General features: G+C 48.9%; 1 pseudogene; it reads left to right on the forward strand.

Moving 5' to 3' along the window:
• Positions 1-22268: 22268 nt before the first annotated feature.
• Positions 22269-22868, forward strand: LOC123391736 (annotated as a pseudogene).
• The last annotated feature ends 4607 nt before the right edge of the window (positions 22869-27475 follow it).

The raw sequence follows: 27475 nt of genomic DNA on the forward strand, positions 1-27475 counted from the left end.
GAAATAGCCAGTCTGCATACATCACTGTCATTGCCAAGGACGGGGCCCTTCCCTTTCCCGGGGCTGACTGTGGGTGGGCTGGGCCTGGCTGCTCCACCGTGGCGTGTCCCACACGTCCAAGACAAGAATGTTCTGAAGTGCTTCCTTCACTGCCGCATGTCCAAGAGAGCAGGATGTCCCTGAATTCAGCATTCTGAGCATCCCTCCCAAAGGGCCCCAGGGGCACGATAAATAGCCATTTGGGGTTAGGAGTGTTCTGTGGCGCAAGGGATGGCTTCCTGTCCTGCATGGGTCTTTTGGGAGGATGTCCTCTTTATCTACCCCTTTTAAGAGCTTTCACTCTGTGCTGAGCCCTTAGAGAGGCCCCTGGGGCTCAGGGAGCTGGGAGGGTCCCTTAGAGATCCTGGACTGTGGGGATGGGAGAGGCCTGCATTTGTTAGTAGGAGGCCTGGGATTCCATTCCGGAATACACCAGCCCCCTCCAGGGACAGCCTCCAAGGCTCAGTGGGAGATGGACCTGCAGACAAGGGAAGAGCCCCTCGCCCTTGCCTCGAGAAAGTGAGCGCTCAGAGAGTCTAGGAGAGGAATGCCCAGGAACCAGAGCTCAGCAGGAAGGAGTTCAAACCCGAGGACAACGGGCTAAGGGAGAGGGCATTCTGGGGTCCCCGAGTGGACAGGGAGTGACTGTGCCAGAGGAAGGGTGGTGTGGCGGGTGGGGCTGTAGGCAGGACCACAGGGGGAGGACGCTGGGTGGGGATTTGAGGTCCTCTGATCTCGGCTGCTGCCCCTTCATTCTGCTCCCCAGAGACTGTGTGTGTCTCTGCAGAGCATCACCTGGGGCTGGCTAGACCCAGGCCCTGCAGCTTCTGTGCAAAGAGGCCTCATCTGAACATGCAGATGCCCTTTCCATGACCAAGAGGAGACACAGAGCTTCCATGTGCAAGACACACAGAGATGGCATTCCTCCCCTCAGTGAACGCTTTAATTGCGGGACTCTCTTCGTGCCTAAACTGCTCTGAGAATTACACCCCAGCATCAACCCTATGTCATTTAAAAAGCCCCATTCCATAATTAAGGCTTGAAAAAGTGGCACAAAAGTACATGGAACAGAAGTAACAATCTTGGAAGAAAGATTTCCCCAAAGACTTGGAAGAACGCTTTCCCCAAAGTTCCAAAAGGGCAGCAAAGGACCTCCTCTGTGCTCCAAGGAGAGTGTGTGGTGGGCTTGGCTGTGGGGCTAGGCGCGGTGATCCCGGTGATGGCAGTCTGTGGAGATCTTGCAGGGTTGGCAAAGAAGAGGGCTTCCCCCCGGCCCGGGGCAGGGCAAGAGGCTCGGGAAGCAGGTTGGCACCAACTGTGGGAGAAGGAAAGCCACACATGAGGGTCGGAAGCCCACAAATGTGGCTTTTTCCCTCTGCTAGCTGAAGCTTCTTTATTCAGAGAGGGGAGTATAGTGATGGCAGACGTCGTGACCCGCGTGTATGTGGCAGGTGCTGGATAAACGGGCTCTGGAGAGGGCAGGGAGGTGGGAGATAGTGGAGCGACTCTGATGATCAGAAAAGGGAACTGGCCATCTCCCTCTTATTTCCCTCCTTCCTGACCTACCCAGATGCTTGATACCCCACCAGGACCGGGACCCCCTTGGACCCTATCTCGGGACTTGGCCTTGGCATTTTCTGGGAGGCAGAAGAAGCTTGTGACTCAGTTTACCTACTGGTTGAGCAGGAATAATTGTACCAGTCTCTGAGGGACTGTGGAACGTGTTATGATTCCATCAGACAAATGTCAGGGCCAAGGGTCATTTTACAGAAATTGTGCAATCCCAAGGACAGGAATTACATAAAAGCTCCCCTACTTCAAAGGAAAATGAAATCAACCGCCTCCTTAAAAAGTAACTTTTCGTCCTGATGCTGTGTGCCTCACGGCCAGTGGACACAGAGGCACCCGCCTGCCTACCTTGCTCCCCGCGACCTGCGAGGGCCCCCTGTGGTCCCTCGGCCGGCTGCACCCTGGCTGGCCCGGCCAGACACCCTCTCTGAGCCCGAAGGTCTGCATGAAAAGGATCAGAGTTGTATCTTCCAGGTTCCACTTTATGTTTTACGCTCAGTATGAAACTGGATTTGCAACAGAGAGGCTTGAAGTGGGTTCCTCTGCCTGCCATGTCTGTACCCTTAGGCCACTCCTCATGGGGCAAATGGATCACATTTTCCTTCCCCAAGAACCGCCTCTGACATCACTGTCTGCACCATTTGCCCTTCTCAGACGTTCTCCTCCGATCAGGCCCCTGGCACCCTCTCTCCCGTGGGCCGGTCAGGGTGGGGCCGCCTGACCCTGCGCACATCCCAGCCCTTGTGAAGGGAAAGAATCCATGGAAGCTTCTGCAAAGGGGGCTGAGTATCTCCAGGCGGAGCTGGAGAAGCTTGGCTTTGAAGGGACCCAGCATGGAAGTCTTGGAGTTGCTCTGTTCCTTTGGGATTCTAAAAACATTTAGCATTGCTGGAAGAAGGAACCTAGATTGATTCTGACCCCAAGAATTAAATTCTGCACCTGCGTGGATGAGGCAGACTATCTGGTGAACCCCGTTCTTTCATGACATTTGTATAACTCTCACATTTAAGTAATGTGAAGAGGTGAGAAAATAAGAAAGTGGGGATGGATGGGGGGTGTGGCTGCCTAGCCTGAGGGCCCATAGCATCAAGGAACCCAGGAACAGAGCCATCCCCCCACCCGACAACAGGAGCTCCCGCTTCTCTGAGACAACGTGGCAGGCGGTGTTTTCCAGGAGCCCAGAGATGTGCCACTCACCGCCTCTGCAGTCCATGAAACTAAGAACCAGGCATCCTGGGTCCCAGAGCCCTCCAAGATTCCTCAAACTCCCCAACCCTCAACCTGCTCAGCTGCTGAGTCGGCCTCACCCCTTCCTTCCTAGGAAAACCGCACTAGAGGCTCTGGGCTGCGCTCTGCCCGTCACTCCGCCTGCCCCCTGATCCGCCCCAGCTTCCCCAGGTGGCCCTGCACGGGGCGGTGGCATGCCTCCTTTCCTTGGGGATTGTGAGAGATATGCTGTTCTTTGCTTCCACGTCTGTCCTCTTACCCCTGATTAAAATGAATCACCAGCACAGCTTAAAACACAGGCTGTGTCACACTCTCAGTGCGGATCAAACAAGACCTGCCTTGCAGTGTCTGAGCGTCAGGCTAATAGTGCAGCTGATGGGGGGCCAGGGAGAACTCGGAAAGGGCCAGCCCAGAGGACCCGCTGCGGGGTGCTCAGCAAGGGGGCAGCGTGTCGTGCGACCCTCCTGGCCAGGTACTAGAGTCCTTGTCATAATGCTGCCTTCCCAAACTATACGTGTGTCTAGGCCACAGCCGTTTTGTTTGCAGACTGTTCCGTGGCCTCTTTGTGGATAAGCTGGGCCCCCTACAGAAAGCCTGACCCATGTGCAGATCTGCTCCCTGCTGCTTTCCCCAAATGCAAGGAGCTCCTGTGAACAAGGTTCTTGGCATTGGTCTGGGCAGACGTCCTCTGCAGATGTGACGTCAGAGCATCTGCCCTGGACCTGGGCTCAGTGGGACATGTGTCTGGAGCCTTGGACTGCATTCAGAGGCAGGCAGAGAAAGCATGGGGGCCTGGTCCTGCTTCTCCTGGGCCTATCTGTGTGGCCCAGCTCCCCAGAACCCATAGCTTTCAGTCATCCTGCCGTGAGCCTCAAGGCTTCAGTCTACCTCCATGGTGTTCGTCCTCCCAGAGTACAGCGGAACCTCTAAACACTGGCTCCTCCCAGCAGCATGGTTCGGGGACAGGGATCCCATCGGACCCCCGGTAGTGTCCATAGGGCTTTGCCAGGCCAGCAGGTTCCCTTGGACACCCCCAGCTAAGTGGGGCTCAGCCTCTTCTTCCTGCACGTTGTACTTACCCCCTGCCCATCCTCGAAAAGCAGGAGCTCAAGATGCAAACAATTATTAGCTGTCTCACCGTCCACAGAGACCCCTAGGCCTAGCCTGAGGCTCTCAACCTTGGTTCCTGTCCTCTGATAATGAGCAAGTGGCTCGGATTCTCCCTCAGTCCCTGTCCCTCCCTCCCGTATCTTCCTTCCTCCTTTCCCTTCCTGCTTCCCTCCCCCTCCCCCTCTCCCTCCTCTTCCCCCCTCCCCCCTCCCTCCTCTTTCCGCCCCCCTCCCCTCTCTAAAGTGGCTGTGAGTTTTGGGTGAAGAGATCGCTCATGCTTTTGGACTGGAGACTTGCTCTATCACCGGTCCACGGCTTCTGTTACGAACATGGGCCGCTCTGCAGAGACTTGGTCCCACATCTGTGTGGGGGAAGGTCAAGGGAAAGGGCTTCCTTCTGTTTGAGGAGTTTGGTCCTGAGTGGCTGACCCTGGCTTCCTTTGTACAACCACTAGGGGCCCAGGAGCAAAGGGGGACCCACCACGCCTGGGCTTCTGGAAAGTCCACCGGTGGTGGTGGTTCTGCTCTATTCTGAAGCTGCTTCCAAGTGATGTCTCAGGTTATAGAAGGACATATTGGGCCAGAGACGGCAGGTCACCACTGCCCACCAGGCCCTTCTCTTTTCCACCAAACGTCAGAGATGGGGAGAGTCTCGGTCCTTGTACAGATGGAGAAACTGAGGCCTGAGAGGGGGAAGGGCAGGCCGAGACGACACAAAATTAATAGTGAGGTAGGACCAGAGACTGGGGCTCTGGCCTGCACTGCTCTCTGTGACTCCTACTTGGGCCAATCTCTGGGCCCTGCTTTGGGGAGAATACAGAAGGGGTCCCTATCACTGCCTCTCAGCCTGACCTCGTGGCTGTGCAGAGTCCCTGAGAGCTGGGCGCGTGTGGGCACAGAGCAGACCCCACGTGCGTCTGCCGTCCGTGGCCGACTGCTGCCCGACAGCGACCCAGGCACGAGGCTCTAGGTGAGACCAGTTCTTCTAAGTGCCTGGTTGGCCGAGACTGGCCTCCATCCCTTGCTGCCCCATGGGCACCGGTCAGCTCCCAGAAGGGGCCCTGTGTCCAAGGGAGGCTCGGGATGGCGGAGTGGCTCCAGGCCCAAGACAGCACATTGTATGGGGCGCTGTGTAGGGGGACGTGCTGGGGCTCTTAAACACACAGTTCCCAGCTCCCCAGCTCCCCAGCTTGGACGTGTTTCACTACCCTAAGGAAATTGATTCAATGGAGGGAAGCTCTGGAAATAATTTTGGAAATTGTGCGACCTAAGTTCGGTGGCCAGGTAATGACCATGAATGCCTGAACAAGCTGACAGAGAAAACCAGTATTTAGGGCTCTGTGGCCCCCAGATAAGCTTCCTCACTGTGTCCAGCACCCTAGCCTCTAACCGAGATATGTGTGGCCGCAGAGCCCGGCACAGCCGTCTAGCGAGGGCAGCGCTCCTCTCTATCCTTCCCTCATTCCTTCCTCTGAGGACTGCTTTCTCTTGCTTCTTTTTCTTTAAAGAAAATGGAATTATAAAACATTCAGATGAGAACACAGAAAAGGGAAACTTGAGTAAACAATCCAGTTTTCCACTGTACTGGGATGAGGCATCGTTGCCTCATCAGGGCTCTGGCCTGACCCAGAAGTGCTGGGCGTAAGAGGGGGTAGGTGTGGGGGGGCTCTCCCATCCGGGGCAGCCGGGGTGGGGGTGCTCACCCAGCCCAGATGAGGGGCTCTCCTGGCCTGGTTTCTCCCAACTCCTCCTCTGTAAAGGAGTACAGCTGGGAATGGCATCTTGGTTCATGCGTGCGTGGGATGCCAGGCGGGATCTGGGAGCGACACTGCCCCTGGTCTCTGCGAAACCCTCCTCCCCTTGAGGGCCTGCTTTTTCCTGAAGTCGACCTTGTTAGTTTTCTCTCCTGTGTTAGCTGCCCTGGGCCCCCTTGTTTTCCAGTTTTAACACCTCCGATTCATTTCAGTAATTTACTAGTGTGGGAAATCCAGGGTTCTGAGGCAAGAGGCCAGGTGACTCGAGGGGCAGGGTCTGCTGTTCCTCTGACTGAGGGGCCTGGGTTCCCCTCAAAGGGCCCTGATTGCTGTCACCAGCTGTCTATGGTCTCTGAGAACGTCCTACCTGGTCACTTCCCTCCTGTCTCAGCTCAGCCTGCACCCTGCAGCCCAGAAACAATGTTGCAAACTGTCCTATCCTCTTGTAAAGAACAGATTGACTGCAGGGCAAATTATTTACAAGGACAGGGATAGAGGAGGTCTTCTGTTGCTAATCTAAAGAGAGGGGTTTGATTTGTCAATTTCAGACCCAGAAATTGACTGTTCTCCCAGCAGTAGATAATTACCTGCCCTCCCTGAAGCTTTTCCCCTGGAGACCCATCCAGCTGTGCTCGGTGCCGGAGACCACAGTGAAGCTAGAAGCCCCAAGGGGGGGCAGTGTGGCCCTATATCCAGAAGGGGCCAGGTAGGCGCTCATCAGAGAAGCCTCCTGGCCATCTTCTCTTTTGCTGCGGTGCTGGGGCAGGGCCCTTGCAGGGCATGGGACCAGGACATGCAAGTTGAGAGAGATGCCTCAGGTTCCTCCCTGTGTCGCATTTGTGGGATCACATCACCAGGTGAGCCCCTTCCACGTCTGGACAGGGCAGATACAAGCTCCTGTTTCTCTCTGCTTCTCAAGGGTATCCTGACCCTTGGAGAATCTCTCAGGCCTGCCTCGTGGGGTCACCTTGCTAAGCTCCGAGTCCTTGGGCAGTGCTGCCTGCCCCTCCGTGCATGGCATGCTGGCTTGGACACGTGGGTGGGTTCTGCATGCTGCACGCATCTGGGATGCTTGGGAGTTTGGCCAAGACCGCCCCATACCATTTGTCCTGGGCCCTGGAGACCCCTGCTTAAACAGCTTTGTGTTCTGTGGGATGTGGGCCCTGGGCTGCCCTGGCTTGGGGTGACGCAGCCCAGGACAGCAGAGAGCAGGCTCTTGCTTGGGCTGGGACCTGGCTGTGGTTTCAGGCAATGCAGACCCCACCCAAGGGGCTGCTCATGGATTGAGCAGGGGTCTGCAAGAGCTTTCATTCTTCTCCCTGTGGGGACAGGAGAGAGGTACTTGTGTACCCTGTCTGCCCTCAGTGGGTATCAAGTCCAAGATCAAGGGCCCATCGGTCAGGTGTCTGGTGAGAGCAGATAGCATCTCCTCACATGTTCCCACGTGGGGGGGCTACTCCTTTCCATGAGGGCCCCATTCTCCTGACCCAACCTCCTTCGAGACGCCCCACCTCCTAACACTGTCATCTTGGAGGCTGGGATTCTGACATAGGAGTCTTGGGGTCCCACGAACATGCAGACCATACAGGTGGTGTAGCTCGAGCCTACTCCCAGCTCTCTCCTGCTTCGTCCACCTTCCACAGTCCCTGCTCTCACAGTTCTCAGACGAACCTGCTTTCTGTTCCCATAGTCATGCTTCCAAACCCACAGACTTCCCCAGTAGCTGTGGTTGGGGGTCAATCCGTCGTGTGGCATATATTTTGGGTACAAAGTGAGTCAGGTATTCATCTGCGCTCTCAGGGCTGTGCAGGAATGCTGTGATCCGGCGTCCTCGTCCCCATGCCTGTCTGATGGAGCCAGTGTGTGCCATTGGCCCCAGGCCCTTCCCGCCGTGGAACTCCTGCTCAGACCCGAGCCCTGGCCCCACAGGCAGGAAAGGCTAATGCGGCAGAGAGAGACTGGATACGGGAATGTTGGCTCCCCTGGGATCTGGTGATGTGCTCCTTCCATCTCCACCTGTCTGCTTCTCGATGAGCCATTGGAATTTACTTAAAGAACCTTGTGGTTCCAGTCTCCTAAGTTGGCCAATGAGCCTTTGTGGTCCATGACCTCTAGGATGGCTTGTCCAGCTGTGGAGGACAAAGCAAGTGGAGGAGACCAAGCAGTGTCTTCACCACATGCTTCAGCTGAGCTCCTCCAAGAGCCAGGAGGACACAGACCCCACCTGCTTCTGTCTCCAGAGCTGCGCCCAAATGGTCTGCATCCTGGATAACCCAGACCTCCAGGAGGCCCTAAGGGGTCACAGCATGTCCAGACACTCACACTGATGGCATGGTACGCAGGGATGGCCCTCAGGCACTGGCTCATGGCTGCCTGTTCTTTTCTGTGCTCTGTCCTCTAAAGTTAAGCCCCAGGATGGCTGGAGCATAGAATGTGGAAGGTAGGAAGTGGTTCCTCTTGGGGGAGAGGCATGCTGGCAGCGGTGACATGAGCATGAGACAGGGAAGCAGTGAGCAGCGGGTCCAAGAAGCCAGAAGCCAGTGGATGGGGCAGGCGGTGTCAGGGATGCTTTGTTGGGGGAACATAATGGTTTATTGTTCAGCGAGCTATGGCTTGGTCTTGCAGACGTGTGTGCCAAGGCCCCCCAGTAGGACCTGGGGTTGCCCGGGTCTCTGGACCATGTGCTTGTCAGCCACAAATCAAGCTTGTACCCTTTCCACTTTCCAAGGAGCAAGGGTATAAGTGGTCCCTGCAAACGACAGCCCAGGTCTTCAGACTTTGCCAAGCAGTGACCCTGGGGTCCCAGCTTCCTGATGTACCGCTTTCTGACCTCAGGGCTCTCTCCTCTTTGGCAGCTGGGGCATTTTGCAAATAGGGCCCCTGTCTGCAAATTCAGCTGCATCGAAATTAACAAGATCAAATGAGGTCCTTTCATATTACATTAGTTGACATTAAATCCACTTAGATATTTCTGAAAATCTGAGTTGACAAAGAAGCCTGCCCCTCCAAGAAGGTTTTCCAGAAAATGAGCCCTGACTCCCAGAGAAGCAACTCAAACATTCAGCTGGTAGCTGAGACCCTTCTGGAAACTCCCCTCCCGCAGCATATATCCTGTCTCCTGGGGCTGTCAAGTGGGATCGGCCCCAGGGCTGGCCTCCTGTCCGTGACGTTGTACATGGCCTCAGCACAAGCAGATGGGCGACTGGCTTGGAGGCGGGAATGGGGAACTAACAGCATCTGGTCCCGGATGTCATTTCTAAGGGGATCCAGGACGATGTCGCGCAGAACCACTGGGTCTATGTTGCTGATGTAGAGAGATTCTATGGTGCTGAAATGACCCCCAGAGGCCCCCATGCCCCTCCCATCCCCCCTCCTCCATTTCCAGGTAAGTGTGGGGCATTAGCCCAGCGAGGTGGAGGGCCGCAAAGTTGTCCCTAGTTCTGACTGCCCTGCCCCCCACTGTGGGCCCACCTGTGGAAGCATGAAGACATTCTTCAGCTTCAACCACTTGTTTTAGAAAAACACTTGAAAAAGCCAGTCTCCCAAAGTCAGCATTTATTTCCAAGAGTCAAGCCACATTTGAGAAAGGAAGGATCACCAAGGCTAAAATAGCCTCTCAGCCCAGCCCTGGGACCCCGGGGTTCAGTGAGAAGGGCTCACGGGGGTGGGGAGACCTCCACAGGGATGTCACTTCTTTGGTTTATCTCCCTCTACCTTGCAGAGAGCCAACAGAATATGTGGGCTTTCTGGGCACTTCAGGGCTGCAGTGGGTGTTGGGGGAACTCCAGACCTGTGTTTTTGAGGAAAGATGTCCTCAAATAGTTAAAGATGTCCCCCATAGTTAAAGACCCCAGCCCTGGGTCTTCTGGGTCTGGGCTGGGCTGGATGTTAAGTGCATTCAGAGGTCAGGGTCAGTGCTCAGGGCTCTATGGTCAGTGGTGGGCCTAGGGCCGGTGTCCCCCACCAATGCCCCTCCTGAACAGATGGTTGTTTTTGTTTTTTTTGTTTTTGCTTTTGGTCTCTTTTACCCCAGTAACCCCTGGGGCCTGTGCCATTTTTAACTCAGGTGATGTTAAAAATAAAGTATTAGAACTAGTCCAGCTCAGTATGCCCCACCCCCTTCCGCTGCTGTGGTAACCCCTTGATGCCTGCTTGGCGCCATGCACCTGGACACCCACCAGTGGCTGACGAGAGGTCCTTGAATGCCTGTTGCATTAAGGATCTTGTCTTGATCTCAGTGTGAAGGCTGAGGAGACAGTTGCTGGTGTAAGGGGTCAGGGTGAGCAGGGGAAGGGGCCGGGTTCAGCATCCGGAACCCTCCCTTAGACTCTGACACTTGGAAGGGCCTAGAGATGGTTTTCTTGGGTAAGGCACACACCTTCCCTCCCAACCCATTATTCTGCTCTGGCCCATCTCTCAGAAGTCTTCATGGGAGGGCTTCTTTGTCGGTGACCTCTGATGTGTCTGATGACCACAGTATCACCTGGAGACACACGCTGGACAAGGGGTCCCCCTTCAGGATTCTGACCCTAAACCACAAGATGCCTGTGGATACTTGGAATCACCCCTCTCGCAGACGGCATCCTCCGTCAGAACTGAGGGAAGGAGCCCCCTGATGTGGTGCTCGCCGAACAGAGCCTTTCCTGTGTTCAAGGGAGACGCTGCTGGGCTGTTCTCCATCACTTTCCTGCTGTCCTGACCTTGCCTCTCCCCACAGGGGCCCTTGCAAGAAAAGCTCCCTGGAGTTCAACCCTTTAAGTTTCCCTCTTAACTTCCCTCATTGAGGAAGGTTCTGAAGCACCTCCTCTTGTTCCCTTGCAAAGCCATCATTTCAGAGTTGGAAACATCGCCAGGAGACACTGGAGCCCAACGTTGTCTTTGCTGGAGCTTCATCAAAAGAGCTCGGGTGGAAACCAGAACCGCTGCAGGCCCCACCAGTGTCCCTACTGAGAATGAATCCTACCAGGGCACTGGGGCTCCCTGGCTTGAGGGTAGCCCCACACTCAGTACTTGTGTTCCTCCTTCCTCTCCTCTGTGGGTTTTTCGTTAGTTTTTGTGTGGGGTGTAAGGTAGGGGTCTGGTTGCTGTTCTGCTTGATGCTGTCCAGTTTTCCCAGCACCACTCATTGAAGAGACCGTCCTTTTACCATTACATATTCTTGGCTTCTCTGTTATAAATTAATTGACCAGGCTTAATTAATTATTTATGTTAATTATAATTATTATTTATTAATTATTTATCAATAATTAATTGATAGATTAATTATCCAGGCTTGTTTCTGGACTCTCCATTCTGCTCCACCGGTCTTTCTGTGTCCTAGCCCATAACATACTGGTTTGGTTACTGTAGCTTTGTGATGTAGTTTGAGATCAGAGACTGTGGTGCCTCCCAAGTTGTTTTTCTTCGTACAGGTTGCTTTGGCTATTTGGGCTCCTCTGTGGTTTTGCACATGTCTTAGGATTGTTGTTCTAGTTCTGTGCAAAGTGGCATGGGAATGTTGATCAGGATCTCACTGAATATGTACGTCATTTTGGGTAAAAAGAACAATTCTATAATATTCATTTTTATAATCCATGAGCACATAACATCTTTCCATTTATTTGTGTTTTTAAATTTCTTTTTTGAGAGGGAGTGGGAGAGGGTAGAGGAAGAGAGAGAGAGAATGGTAAGCAGACTCCATGCCCCGCATGACATTTGACAAGAGGTTCAATTTTGTGACCCTGAGACCATTACCAGGAGTTACCAGAAGTCAGATGCTTAACTGACTGAGCCCCCCAGGTTCCCCCTTTTCAATTTCTTTATCAGTGTCCTATAGTTTTCAGGGTACAGGTTTTTCATGCCTGTAGTAAAGTTTTTTCTCTGTTTTCTTAATTTCTCCTTGTGATGGTTTATTATGAGTTTGTACAAGCTAATAGCTTTTGTATCTTGATTCTGTATCCTGCAATTTCAATGAATTTGTTTCAATTTTTTTTTTGGCGGAGTGATGTAGAAGATTGGGAAGTCAAAACATCATGTTTCTACCATATCCTAGGTCACCCACCACACCAACAGCATAGTGGTCCCCTAATATAATTGTATCACAGTGTTCCTTAGTAGTACATTGTATCTAGTGAACTATGTTCTGGTCAGGTTTGGCCTCACCATGAAGTCTGATGTGTTTTTTGCTTTTCTGGTGTATTACTGATCTGCTTGTCTTGAGGAGTAATTTAGTTCCTCTCTCTCTTTTAAATTTTAAATTAAAAGATTTTATTTATTTAGTTGACAGAGATCACAGGTAGACAGAGAGGCAGGCAGAGAGAGAGAGAGGAGGAGGAAGCAGGCTCCTGCTGAAGCAGAGAGCCCGATGTGGGACTCGATTCCAGGATGCTGGGATCATGACCTGAGCTGAAAGCAGACGCCTTAACCCACTGAGCCACCCAGACGCCCAAGTTCCCATGAATTTCTGATGTACAGTGTATCTGCTGTAGCAGTAGAAATAGTCTTCTGCTCTCAGATTCACAAGCCATTGCTTCCCACAGCTGCCACTTCCTACAACCCACTTGTGTGTTTTTTGCTCCAAACAGGGACACCTTCCCTGGGAACTGTCATAGAGCTCACAAATGGGGAAATGATTATGGTTTCCTCATTATAGTCCAATCCAGAGGCCATGTCAACTGTTACCACCTGCTCGAGCTGTGTGACCATGACCTTTCTTGTAATTGACCTCACTGTTGCTGAGACTTCCACTCAGTCCCCAACCATGATGATTTAAAGATCAGGAAGGACTCCAATCTGGGCAGCCTTTTCTGTAGGGCTCTGTAACTTGGTTTGTTTTCAATATTCATTCATGTTATGTTTTGGTACTTCAATCATGACTTTATTTGTTATTCAGTTTATAAAACATAATACTGACCATTTAAAAGATTAAAGAATATAAACAATTTTAAGTCTACACTTGTATGCCACTAGGTATGTTCCCATTTTTTCTGCAAAAATCACCAGCTACCGACTCAAGAATGTTTAAATTTTGACCTAGTGAAAGTCTGTGTCTATTAAACATTAACTCCCTGTTCCCCTGCCCCCTAGGTCTGGCAACCATATCTTACTTTTTGTAGGTGAATTTGATTATTTTGGATACCTCAGACATGTAGAATCTTATTCTTTTCTGTGATTGGTTGATTACTCTTGTCATAGTGAATTGAAGGTTCATGCATACTGTGATGTGAGTCTGTACTTTAGTTCTTTGCATGACTGGCTACTGTTCCATTGTGTACACATTACTTATCCATCCTTCAGTGGACACTATTTTAGAAAGATTTTATTTATTTTTTGAGAGAGCATGAGAGAGCATGAAAGGGGAGGTCAGAGGGAGAAACAGACTTCCCATGGAGTTGGGAGCCTGGTGCGGGACTCGATCCCAGAACTCTGGGATCATGACCTGAGCTGAAGGCATTCACTTAACCAACTGAGCCACCCAGGGACCCTCAGTGGACTCTTTGGTCAGGTCAGCCTTTTGGCTATTCTGCACAATAACAGTGCTACGAATTTGGGGGTAATAAATACAGAGTGCCCGCTCTCAAATATTTTGGGTATATTCCCTGAGGTATAGTAATTAATCCTATCTCTGAGATTTTAAGGAGCCCCATTCAGTTTTTCAGTTTGCCACAGCAGTTGCACAATTTTGCTTCGTTCCTTGATACCGTGGAAGAATATTTCAGTTTGCGGATCTACCCTATGTTGTATGTTCATTTACCCTTTGTGGCATGTTTGCATATTTTGTACCATTTTCCAGTTGTGAACAGTGTTGCCGTGGATATTTATGTTGGTTTGGTTATGATTATGATTCTGGTTCTGGTTCATGCTGTGTCGATCTTGGTTTGGTTGATGCCTATGACTTAAGTATATGGTTAGAGTTCATGGTGTATGGTTTATGGATTATGGCCTTATGGTTCTGTTGTTTAATGGTGTATCGGTTTAGGTGACATGTGGCTTTTTGTCTTAACATCCTTATGATTTGGGTGCTTTAGTGTGAGGAGGTGGGAAGAAGAGAGAATGAGTGTATTTGAGTCTGAGGGGAAAAGTCTTTGGGGAGTCAGTGGATGAGGGGATGAGCTGGTGTGTGTTTGTAGGGGAAGGCTTAGGAGATTCAACGGGTGGTATGTGGGGAACTAGAGGGTCCAGAACTTGGAGGGTGATGGTTTAAGGGTGAGTGGGTGAAGGTTTGAGAGGTGATGGTTGAGGTGGTGAGGGGGTGATGGTATTGGGTATGTGTTTAGAGAGCTTGGGGGATGACTGCTTGTTAGTAATCACTCAACTAAAAAGCAATGGACCTAAACCCAATGAGGGTTTAGGAGATGAGGGCATAAGGAGTTAAGGTGAGCGTTGAGGCATTGGACATAATGGCTAATGGGATAGGTATGGTATATGTTTAGGCTGGGATGATGGACAATCCCAAGAGATTGCGGTTGGCCTGAGGACCCATTAGGGAGAGCACTAGGCTGAATAACTGGAGCTTGTGGGTTCCAACCTAGGGGTAGAAAACCTTGAGGGAACTAGGGTTTAGAATCAAGGTACATTCTGAATACAAATCCTTTATCAGATACATGGTTTGCAAATACGTTCTCCCAGTTTGTGGCTTGTCTCTTGGTTCTTTGAACAAGGTTTTTCACGGAGTAGGAGTTTAAATTTTATAAAGTCTGTTTTATTAATTTTTCTCTTTTGTGGATTGGTTTTTGTGTTTGAATCTTAAATTTATCCACATTTTCGAGTGAATTTTGGCATGGACCATAAAGTTTCTGTCTGCATTTCATTTCCTATGGCTTCCAGTTGATTGTTCCTGAACTCTTTTTGGGGAAGTTGGGGGATATTGGGCTCCACTTTAGTTTCATCTATCAAAATATAAGGGATTCCTTGGGGCATCTTGGTGGCTCAGTAGGTCAAGCATCTGCCTTTGGCTCAGGTCATGATCCCAGGGTCCTGGGATTGAGTCCCATTTGGGGCTCCTTGCTCAGCCTGGAGTCTGCTTGTCCCTCTCCCTCTGCCCTGCTCGTGCTTTCTGTCTCTCAAACAAATAAATAAAATCTTTAAAAAAAATATAGAAGGCGAGTGATATGGAGCACCTTTTCATGTGTCTGTTGGCCATTTGGATGTCTTCTTTGCAGAAATGTCTGTTCGTGTCCTCTGCCCATTTCTTGATTGGATTATTTGTTCTTTGGGTGTTGAGTTTGCTAAGTTCTTTATAGATTTTGGACACTACTCCTTTATCTGATATGTCGTTTGCAAATATCTTCTCCCATTCTGTCAGTTGTCTTTTGATTTTGTTAACTGTTTCCTTTGCTGTGCAAAAGCTTTTGATCTTGATGAAATCCCAATAGTTCATTTTTGCCCTTGCTTCCCTTGCCTTTGGCGATGTTCCTAGGAAGATGTTGCTGCAGCTGAGGTCGAAGAGGTTGCTGCCTGTGTTCTCCTCAAGAATTTGGATGGATTCCTTTCTCACATTGAGGTCCTTCATCCATTTTTAGTCTATTTTTGTGTGTGGTGTAAGGAAATGGTCCAATTTCATTTTTCTGCATGTGGCTGTCCAATTTTCCCAACACCATTTATTGAAGAGGCTGTCTTTTTTCCATTGGACATTCTTTCCTGCTTTGTCGAAGATGAGTTGACCATAGAGTTGAGGGTCTATTTCTGGGCTCTCTATTCTGTTCCATTGATCTATGTGTCTGTTTTTGTGCCAGTACCATGCTGTCTTGATGATGACAGCTTTGTAATAGAGCTTGAAGTCTGGAATTGTGATGCCACCAACGTTGGCTTTCTTTTTCAATATCCCTTTGGCTATTCGAGGTCTTTTCTGGTTCCATATAAATTTTAGAATTATTTGTTCCATTTCTTTGAAAAAGATGGATGGTACTTTGATAGGAATTGCATTAAATGTGTAGATTGCTTTAGGTAGCATAGAAATTTTCACAATATTTGTTCTTCCAATCCAGGAGCATGGAACATTTTTCCATTTCTTTGTGTCTTACTCAATTTCTTTCATGAGTACTTTATAGTTTTCTGAGTATAGATTCTTAGCCTCCCTCCTACACTGTTGGTGAGAATGCAAGCTGGTGCAGCCACTCTGGACAACAGCATGGTGGTTCCTTAAAATGCTGAAAATAGAACTGCCCTATGACCCAGCAATTGCACTACTGGGTATTTACCCTAAAGGTACAAACATAGTGATCCGAAGGGGCACGTGCACCTGAATGTTTATAGCAGCAATGTCCACAATAGCCAAACTATGGAAAGGACCTAGATGTCCATCAACAGATGAATGGATCAAGAAGATGTGGTATATATACACAATGGAATACTATGCAACCATCAAAGGAAATGAAATCTTGCCATTCGTGACAACGTGGATGGAACTAGAGCGTATCATGCTTAGTGAAATAAGTCAAGCGGAGAAAGACAACTATCATATGATCTCCCTGATATGAGGAAGTGGTGATGCACCATGGGGGCTTAATGGGTAGGAGAAGAATAAAAGAAACAAGATGGGATTGGGAGGGAGACAAACCATAAGTGACTCTTAATCTCACAAAACAAACTGAGGGTTGCTGGGGAGAGGAGGGTTGGGAGAAGGGGGTGGGGTTATGGACATTGGCGGGGGTGTTTTGGTGAGTGCTGTGGGGTGTGTGGACCTGGCGATTCACGGACCTGTACCTCTGAGGATAAAAATATATATTTATAAAAAATAAAAAATTAAAAAAATATATAGAAGGGATTCCGCTAGCGCCCGGGAGGGGGCGCTGTCGCCACAGATCTGTGCGCTGAACGTGTCCTTCACCGCCTCCACCACCTGCGGGGTGCACCTGAGTCCAGGTAACTGACACCCTGCACTTGAGCGTTCAGCAGACCTCCTACACTGACCGAAAGTTTCTTTTCCAACCGGTGTCTGTGCTTTGAGGGGCAGTGGGTCCACATCCACACCGACAGAAGCCCGGCTCCCTCTAGACCCACTGTGGAGGCCTGGGGAGGATGTGGGGCTCGTCCACGTGGACAGGAGCCTGGTCTCCTCAGAGCTCTCTGTGGAAGTTTCCAGAGGATGTGGGGCCTTGTCCACAGTAACAGAAGTCCAGTCCCCTCAGGACCGGTGTCTGGAGGAGAAGGTGAGGAGAAGCGGCTTCAGTGGGGACTGGTGAGGGGTTGCGTGTTTTCAGGATCCCATGGAGGAAGGGTGCGCTGGGGCTTCTGTGGTTTTGTGTGCGGTGACATGGCCTCCCCTGGGGCTGTGCTTGGGGCTATGGGATCCCCCCTTTCTGGGCTCGGATGTGCTCCGGGTCCTGCGTCCGTGTCTGTGCATCTCCGGATTCGGTTCCTGGGGCTCCTCAGATGGTCTTCAGTCAGGGTGCGGCCGCCCACCTCGGGGGTCATGCCTCTCCCTCACGTCTCAGCCCTGCAGGGTCCTTCCTGCATCCACACCTGCTCCAGGACTGGTCTGGAGTCTGGGAGTTTGGGAGCGACAGCATGGACCCTGTAGATGACTTTGGGGATAGTAGGTGTTTTCCTGATGCAGGTTCTTCCCTGAACACAGAGTATCTCCCCATCTCCGTGGGTCTCCCTCTATGTCTGTTATCAGTGTTGCTTGGCTGTCAGAGGACAGGTCTGTCACTTCCTGGGTTCAGGGGACTCCTAGGGGTCTTGTTCTTTTGGATGCATGAGATGCAAAATGAGTTATTTTGGATGCATGAGACGCAAAATGAAATTTTTGTCTGTAGTCTCTTTCTGGTGGTTCTTTCCAGGCACGTAGAGATGCCATTGATTTGTGTATATTGAATTTGTTCCTTGCAAATTTCTTGAGTTTATTATTTCCATTTGCCTTAAACTCAAACTGCCAGTTATTTGGGCAGCAACATGGGTTTCTTTGGGAAGAGCAGAGAATGGCAGTCTGGGCTGAGCAAGTTACTGTCCCACCCCAGGCAAGTGAAAGAAACAAAGGAGAAGAACATTATTTCATGGAGAAGGAAGAAGCTGGGGGGGGTGTGCTGGGAAGGCAAGTCCCCTGGAAAAGAAAGACAGGGGTTCGTGGTGATGCAGGAGTCTCACCGGCTGAGCTGTGGGGATGGTGATTTCTGGTAGGAGATGAACCTCCAGCTTCCCCTGTGAGGCCTGGAATGGATGAGTCTCTCCTATGGGGGATTGCAATGTGGAGTCTGTAATTGACAGTTGTTCCTGTAATTGACACTGAGCCAGGCGCCCCCTTCCAGCCTCCCATTCTGGCCTCCCCAGTCTGCTTTACCGAGGCTTCCTTTCCTGATTTTGTACAGTTCTAACCAGGTTGTGGAGGAACATTGTAGAAAACTGGAACACGAATCCCACTGCTTCTACTGCACCAGAGACACAGGGGCGCCTGATTTAATCCTCCCACAGGTGTCTTGCTAACATGTGGCCTCCTCCAAGGGCCAGTGGCCTCTCCATGGTGGGTGACCTGGATCTGGGAGGACTTGGCCTCCGTCCCGAAGTCTGATGTCCTCTCTGCTTCTGTGATGTGGTGCTAACGTGGATGTCTGGAGGAGTCATTTACTCTGTGGTGATATCAAAAATGCAATAACTTGTCACAGCAGCACAAATACACTTTATCTCCACATCCAGAGTCCCCAGCTGTCATTTCTTTATCACATTTGTCACTTCACATGGGCTACTTCAGTGCCTTTTACCCCAAATGGACATTGTCCCATGGAACCACCATGGAACCCCCAAGTGAGGAAATCATGATGGTTCCTACGTTTGAATCCAGAACGTAGGCTCACTTCAGCTGTCACCACCTGCCCAATGGTCTGAAATGTCTTCTCCATTTGGATCCAGTTTTCTTCTTCTGGAACTTCTTCTAGGACTTTCCCTTATTTGGGTAACCTTGGTGGACTTTGCCTCTTGTGAACACTGCTGCTGTGAATATTCCTGTACATTTTTGTTTGTTTGTTGAACCAGTGTTTTCAATATTGGGGGGGTATATATCTAGGAATGCAGTTGTTGAACTGTATGGTAATTCTGCTTTGATCTACTTGAGTAAATGATGAAATGTTTTATACATAGTCTGCACCATTTTCCACAAGCAAGGTTTAAGAGTTTTGGTTTTTCAACAGCCTTTTGTTATTTCTAGTTTTCTTGATCATAGTGAGTCTACAGTATAAAAGGACATATAACTGATTTAAATTCTCATTTCCATAAAGACTAATGATGTTTAACATCTACTCATGTGCTATTCACCATTTGTATGATTTCTCTGGAGAAGGGTCTATCCAAGTCCTTTGTCCATTTTAAAAAATGGGGTTGTCTTTTTGTTGAGGAATTGTAAAAGCTCTTTACATATTCTGGGCAACAGCCTCCTAATAGATAAATAATGTACAAATATTTCTTTCCATTCTGGGGGCTGTCTTTTCACTTTCTGGATAGTATCTTCTGATGTCCAAATATTTTTAATTTTTTTTTACATTGCTTTTTTTTAAGAGTGAGTGAGAGAGAGTGTGAGAGTGGATGGAGCAGAGGGAGAAGAAAAGAGAATCTTAAGCAGGCTCCACACTGAGTGTGGGGCTTGATCTCATGACCCTGAGATCATGATCTGAGCCAACATTGAGTCGGATGCTTAACCAACTGAGCTATCCAGGTGCGCAGGACAGATTTTTAATTTGAGGATATTATTTTATCTATTTTTTCTTTCCCTTCTTATGCTTTGGTGTCAGATCTTAAAGCATTGCTACACTCAAGGTTATGAAGATTTATCCCCATTTGTTTCTTCTAGAGTTTATAATTTTACCTCTTACATTTAAGCCTTTAACTTATTTTGAGTTAATGTTTATATGTGGTGTGAGGTAAGGGTCCAGTTCCATTCATCTGTACATGGATAGCCGATTATCTAGCACTCTTTGTTGAAAAGACTATTCTTTCGCCCACGTGTAATGTTGTCCACTCTTGTCGATATTCACAGGACCATAGATGAAGGGATTTATTTCTGGGCTTTCAGTTAAATTCCACTGATCTGTATGCATACTTTTTTTTTTTTAAGATTTTATTTATTTATTTGACAGAGAGAAATCACAAGTAGATGGAGAGGCAGGCAGAGAGAGAGGGGGGAAGCAAGCTCCCTGCTGAGCAGAGAACCCGACGCGGGCCTCGATCCCAGGACCCTGAGATCATGACCCGAGCCGAAGGCAGCGGCTTAACCCGCTGAGCCAACCAGGCGCCCTTTTTTTTTTTTTTTAAAGATCTGTATGCATACTTGAAAAAATTTATTTTACTTATTTAAACAATTTTTTTTTAATTTTAAATTCAATTAATTAACATAGAATGTAGTATTTATTTCAGGACATATGCATACCTTTACAACAGTATCACAATGTTTTAGTTATTAAGATTTGAACTTTGGGAGTATGACCTTTCACCTCTGATTTTCTTTTTCAAGATGGTTTTGGCTATTTTGTGGTCCCTTAAAATTCACATGACTGTTAAAATTATCTTGTGCATTTCTTCCCAAAGGCCTTTGTGGAATTCCTTGGGAACACATTGAATTCCCACATTGCATTGTGTACTGTTGCCATCTTATCAATAGTATGTCTTTTCATCACCATAGGGTGTCCTCAGATTTATTTAGGTTTCCCTTATTTTCTTTCAGCAATGTTTTGTAATTTTCAGTGTGTAAGATGTATACTTTGGTGCCATCTATTCCTAAGTATTTGGTCAGTGTTGATCCCTAAAATGGAATTGTTTTATTAACTTCCTTTTAGGATGATTCATTGCTAGTGGATACACATAAGAGATTTTTGTGTACTGATATTTTGTCCTGTAACTTTGCGGAATTAGGGAACAGGCTGTAATCATTATTTGTTGGTTCTTCAGGAAGCTCTCTATATAAGATTATGCCATCTCTGGTCTCTGAATAGACGTAGTTCTACTGTTTCTTTTTACATGTGGATTCCTTACTTCTTGCCTTCTTGTTCTGGGAAGAACTTTCAGTGCGATACTGAGTAAGGAGTGAAAGCCAGCTTGATGGACTTGTTTGTGATTTCAGAATAGGGCTGTCAGTCCTCAAAATGGAGGATGATGTTTGATTTGGGTTAGGGTAGGGTTAGGGTTGGGGTCTCCCTGTCCTCTGCTGTACAGAGCCCATTATTCTCTGGAAACCAGCAGAGTGATCTTTTCAGAACATAACCTTTGATCCTCTCTGTGACCCACTCCCCAGCTGCCCGTCCTCTCTAGGCTCCCCTCTCCCTCTGTATCCCCTACCCCCCTGTGGGCCTCCCTGGTGTGTCCCACATGTGCCTTGGGCCAGACTCCAAGCCTTTCCATTCTCTCTGCCCTCTGCCAGGAGCACTCTTCTCTCCCCCTGCTTCATGTCTGGCTTGTTCCCCCATTGGCTGGACCTAGACTTGCCCCCTGGTGACCTGACTTGTGCCTACTGCGTGTGTGTGGCCTTGTCCCTTATTTAAATGTAGTGCCCACTTTCCCTGTGTGAGCTATTTACTAAGCTGCCAGGTATGGGGCAGACACAGGGAGCTACCCTCAGCACCTGTGTGAAAAAATCAGTCTCAGGGCACCTGGGTGGCTCAATCATTAAGCATCTGCCTTCAGCTCAGGTCATGATCCCGGGGTTCTGGGATCAAACCCCGCCATGTTGGGCTCCCTGCTCAGTGGAGAGCATGCTTTTTCCTCTCCCACTCACCCTGTTTGTGTTCCCTCTCTAGCTGTCTCTCTCTGTCAGATAAATAAAACCTTAAAAAATCAGTCTCAGAGAGGGGCTCACCACCCTTGCTGACAATAAAGGATCTGCTGTCCCCACTGTCAGTCCCCTCAGAGGGACAAGACTTCCAACTTCTAGGGCCTAGGTAGATGTAGACCGGGACCTGGAAGCTTCCAGGATTCATGGCTGGGGCCTAAGCAAGCCCCCTGTTCTTCCAGCATTCCCCTTTCCCCTTCCCTGCCAATGGGCTGGACCTGATTCCTGATCTGGAGTAGTTCGAGGGTGACCCCTCCTAGGTATAGCAGTGGTTGACTAATGGAACTATCAGCAAGAGGCCCAGTAGCCTTTACAGGAAGACCCTTTAGGGGGTGGAGACAGCTCTATGGGGGCCAGTGACAGCCCCCTCAAAGCAAAGTGGGGCAGGAGGCCAGCCCTGCTGATTCTGGCCAGTCTGTAGGCCATAGAAAGGAGGGCTGTGCCCAAAGGTGCTCTGCTCCAGGCAGGTGGGGACAGGACCTGCAGGGGGGTTGGCCAGGTGAGGGCACCTGCAGGGTTTGCCAGGGAACTCGGCACAGTGGGACTGTTTCTAGCACCATCATGCTGACTGTGGGGTTGGTTTCCTGCCTCTGAAGCCTCAGGCTTCTCTTTACACAATGGGGTGATGATGGGCCCCATCTCTGGGAGTAGAAGTTAGGGAGGCCCCACAAGCAGACTTGCTCAGAACAGGCTGGGAGAGTAGCTGTTGCTTAAAGCAGCTCAGGGCCTGCCCCCATGAAGAAGGTGCACATGTCCATGGCCCCCAGCTCTGGAGTCACGCTGCCAGCCTCTGACAGTGACATCTTCCTGCCTGTCCCCCTTCCCTGTAGATAGGTGGTCTTCCTGGAGCTGTTCCTGCAGGGAGCACAGAAGCCCATCATGGTGGGACACAGGGTCACCTACTAGGTCCTCACCGAAGAGTGGGCAGCCAGGCCTGTGTGTGCACCTCTGGGAGGGCTGGAGGGTGGTGGTCCTTGAGGTCCCCGGAACCACACAGCGGCAGGACGTGTCCATGCAGTGCATGGTGATGGTCAGCTGCTTCTGTGAGCAGCACTTTCTCTGTGAGGTGGTTGACCTGGTGTGTGCAGATGTGGACATGAAGGCTAGCGACCCTGTGGGCATGGAGATCCTGTCCCCCCTCTTTGGCACCTTGCTCCCAGTTTCTACTTGGTGTCCCATGAGGACTTCAGCTACCAGCACTGACCTCAGTCCCAGGCCCACTTCCCCAGGGACCAGGGTGATGTTTACTTACATGGGGGCCTATTGGGGGGGTTGGTGGTGGAGGTTCACCAGCTGACCTTGGCCTGTCACCAGGAGGTGGTCAACATGGCTAATGGGATTGAGGTTGTGTGGCATGACCAGAGCCATTTGAACAGGTACCTGCTGGACCACAAGCCCATCGAGGTGCTATCCACGGAGGACCTGTGGGATCCGTGGTAGCTGGGCTGCCGTGTTCCCACTGCCCCTGCCACATCATGAAGAAGCTGATTTGGGCATGCCCAAGGATTAACAAGACATTCAGTACTCATGAGAGGCTGTCCCGGGAGGACATGTGGGACCCACGGCATCTGGGTTATTCCCTGGAGGCCCTGTGGGACCCGTGGCTGCTGGGCTCTTTCCTGGAGGACTTATGGGACCTGTGACTGCTGGGCTGTCCCCAGAGGTCCTGTGGGACCTGCAGCTCCTGGACTGTCTCCTCTAGGACCTGTAGGACCTGTGGCTGCTGGGCTATCCCCAGAGGACCTGTGGGACTTGTGCCTCCTGAGCTGTCCCCTGGAGGACCTGTGGGACCCATGGAGGCTGAGCTGCCCACCCCCCCTTCATGAAGAAGCTGATATTCAGACCATGCCCAAGAATCAGCAGGACATCCAGGACTCATGAGGGGCTGTCCCGTCTCCATCAGGGGGGGTGCTGTCCTGAGCAGAGCTGTCAGACCAGGTTCTTACTTCTGTTCCCTCAAGGGAGACCATGGACCCAGCACTGCCCGCATGGGTATGTCCAGGGCCCCCAGCTGCACCCGCACACAGGAAGACTGCCTCAGGACACAAGGTCCTCTCTTTGTGGTCACTACATTCTGATAACTTCTAGGTCATTTGCAGCTGGGGTTGGCTCAAGTTTTATGCAGATGTTTTTCTGTGTCAATGCTGAGCAGCCATCTTTAAAAAGAACAATCGAGGGAAAGGTTTTTCCTCCCTGACTGTAAACAGACACTGCCTGGTGGGGCTGGAAGCAGCCCAGCAGCAGCTGTGGAGCCGGCTGTGGGCCCTGACTAGATCTTCCCTCCCAGACCCTGCACCTCGCCATGGCCATGGGGCTTCAGAGTGAGGGGTGTGCCGAGCCGCCTCTCAGACCTCCAGTCCTCTGACTGCCAGAGGCTGTGGCCATGGCTGCTAGCTCAGCCTCCAGGAACGTGGAGCCCTCTGGGTTATGTATAGTTTCTGCCTTTGTTTTGTTTTAATTTTTTTTTTTTTTTTTAAATTTAAGTTAATTTTTAAAATTTACATTCATTAGCCAACATATAGTACATCAGTAGATTTTAATGTAGTGTTCAGTGATTCGTTAGTTGCCTGTAACACCACATGTGCCTTCTTTAATACCTGTCACCCAGCTACACTATCCCCCTCATACACTATCCCCCCCCCCCCCTCCCTTCTCTAACCCTCAGTTTGGTTCCTGGAGTCCACAGTCTCTCACGGTTTGTTTCCCTCTCTGATTTCTTCCCATTCAGTTTTCCCTTCCTTCCCTTGGCCTCCACTCTATTCATTATGCTTCACATATGAGTGAAACCATATGATAATTGTCTTTCTCTGCTGGAATTATTTCACTTAGCATAATCTCCTCCAGTCCCACTCATGTCGATGCAAATGGTGGGTATTCATCCTTTCTGATGGCTAAAGAATATTCCATTGTATACATAGATCACATCTTCTTTATCCGTTCATCTGGCGAAGGACATCCAGGCTCTTTCCACAATTTAGCTATTGTGGACATTGCTGCTGTGCTTCTTTTCACTAAATCTATATAGTTGGGGTAAATACCCAGGAGTGCAACTGCTGGGTCATAGGGTAGCTCTATTTTCAACTTACTGAGGAACCTCCATGCTGTTTGCCAGAGTGACTGCACCAGCTTGCTTTCCCACCAACAGTGTAAGAAGGTTCCCTTTTCTGCACAACCTCGCCAATGCTTGTTGTTTCCTGTCTTGTTAATTTTAGCCATTCTAACTGGTGTAAGGTGGTATCTCATTATAGTGTTGATTTGTATTCCCCTCATGTGGAAAGATATTGAGCACTTCTTTATGTGTCTGTTAGCCATTTGGATTTCTTCTTTGGAGAAATGTCTGTTCATGTCTTTGGCCTATTTCTTGATTGGATTATTTGTTCTGTGGGTGTTGAGTTTGGTAAGTTCTTTCTAGATTTTGGATACTAGCCCTTCATCTGATATGTCATTTGAAAATATCTTCTCTCATTCTGTTTTTTGTCTTTTGGTTTTGTTGACTATTTCCTTTGCTCTGCAAAAGCTTTGTATCTTGATGAAATCCCAACAGTTCATTTTTGCTTTTGTTTCCCTCACCTTTGAAGACGTGTCTATCAAGGAGTTGCTGTGGTTGAGGTCAAAGAAGTTGCTGCCTCTGTTCTCCTCAATCTCCTCAACCTCATCCAACAGGATTTAGATGAATTCCTGTCTCCCACTGAGGTCTTTAATCCATTTGGAGTCTATTTTTTGTGTATGATATGAGGAAATGGTCCAGTTTCATTATTCTGCATATGGCTGTCCCCTGTTCCCAGAACCATTTATTGAAGACACTTTTGTTTTCTCACTGGATATTCTTTCCTGCTTTGAGGAAGATCAGTTGACCCTAGAGTTGAGGGTCCATATCTGAGTGTTCTATTCTGTTTTCATTGATCTGTGTGTCTGTTTTTGTACCAGTACCATACAGTCTTGATGATTATAGCTTTGTCATAGAGCTTGAAGTCTGCAAGTGGGTTGCCACCATCTTTGGTTTTCTTTTTCAGCATCCCTTTGGTTATTTGGGGGGTCTTTTTTTCTGCTTCCATACCAATTTGGGGATTATTTATTCCAGGTCTGTAAAAAATGTGGATGGTATTTTGATAGGGATTTCTGTGGATTCTTCTAGGTAGCGTAGACATATTCATAATATTTGTTTTTCCAACCCATGAGCATGGGACTTTTTTCCATTTCTTTGTGTCTTCCTCCATTTCTTTCATGACTATTGTATAGTTTTCTGAGTACAGATCCTTTGCCTCTTTGGTTAGATGGACTCCTAAGTATCTTATTGTTTTGGGTAGAATTATACATGGGATGGACTCCTTAATTTCTCTTTCTTCTGGTATTGTTGCTGTAGACAAATGCCACCAATTTCTCTGCATTGACTTTATATCCTGCCACTTTATGGAATTCCTGGATGAGTTTCTAGCAATTTGGGGTTGGAGTTATTTGGATTTTCCACGGAAAGTATCCTGTTGTCGGCAAAGGGTGAGGGTTTGACTTCTTCTTTGCCAATTTGGATGCCTTTTATTTCTTTTTTTGTTGTCTGATGGCTGAGGCTAGGAATTCTAGCACTATGTTGAACAACAGTGATGAGAAAGGGCATCTGTGTCATGTTCCTGACTCGAAGGAAAAAGCTCTCAGTTGTTCCCCATTGGAAATGACAGTCTCTGTGGGTTTCCCATAGATGGCATTTATGATGTTGATGTACCCTCTATCCCTCCACGGTGAAGAGTTTTGATCAAGAAGGGATGCATTAATTTGTCAAATGCTTTTTCTGCATCTATTGAGTGGATCCTATGGTTCTTGCTCTTTCTTCTATTAAGGTAGTGGGTGCCATGGATTAATTTGCAGTTGTTGAACCACCCTTGCAGGCCAGGAATAAATTCAATTTGGTCATGGTGAATCATCCTTTTAATGTATTGTTTGAGTCCTATTGACTAGTATGTTGGTGAGAATTTTTTTGCATTCATACTCATCAGAGATAGTGGTCTGAAATTCTTTTGTGGGTGGGGTCTTTGGTTTTGGGATGAGGCCTATGCTGGCCGCATGCTAGTTTGGAAGTTTTCCTTTCAGTCTATTTTTTGGAAAGGTTTCAGAAAAGAGTTATTAAATCTTCTTTAAATGTTTGGTAGAATTATCCTAGGAAACCATCTGACACTGGACTCTTGTTTCCTGGGAGATTTTTGATGACTTCTGCAATTTCCTTGATGATTATGGATCTCTTCAGGGTTCCTTTTCTTCCCAGTTTTTAGTTTTGGTCATTTCTATGTTTCTGAGAATGCATCCATTTCTTCGAGACTGTCTGATTTGTTGATATAGAATTGCCATCCTATGTTCTTATACTTGTTTGTATTTCTTTGGTGTTGGGTATGACCTCTCCTTCTTGATTCATGATTTTTTATTGATTTGGGTCCTTTCTCTTTTCTTTGGAGAAGTCTGGCCAGGGGTGTATCAATCTCAATCTTATTAGTTCTTTCAAAAAAGAGCCAGCCTCCTAGATTTGTTGATTTTGTTCTACTGTTCTTTTGGTTTCTACTTCATTGATCTCTGCTCTAATCTTTATTATTTCTCCTCTTTTCTGGGTTTAGCCTTTCTAGGCTGCTCCTTCTCCATCTCCTTTAGATGTGGGGGGGGTTAGATTGTATATTTGTGACCTTTCTTAGGTTCTTGAGAAAGGCTTGTAGGATTCGTCGACTTGTAGTGCTATATATTCCCCTCGTAGGACTGCCTTTGGCTGCATCACAAAAGATAATAAACAGTATGTGTTTTATTTCAGGGTTGTTGTTTCCATGAATTTTTTTAAATTATCTTGATTTGACTGGTTGACCCCATTCATTTTTTGTAGGATAGGATGCTCTCTAGCCTCCATGAATTTGAGATTCATTCCAACTTTCCTCTTGTGAGTTGAGTTCCATTTTCAAGCACTGTGGTCTGAAAAATTTGCAGGGAATGATCCCAGTTCTTTTGAGGAATGAACACAGCAGCATCCCAATCTCTGGCCCCAGAGCTGAGAGCTCAGGGCCCCACTCCTCAGGTGC

This window comes from Mustela putorius, unplaced genomic scaffold, assembly GCF_011764305.1.
Source record: "Mustela putorius furo isolate JIRA1106 unplaced genomic scaffold, ASM1176430v1.1 tig00000276_pilon_pilon_pilon, whole genome shotgun sequence".
Lineage (NCBI taxonomy): Eukaryota > Metazoa > Chordata > Mammalia > Carnivora > Mustelidae > Mustela > Mustela putorius.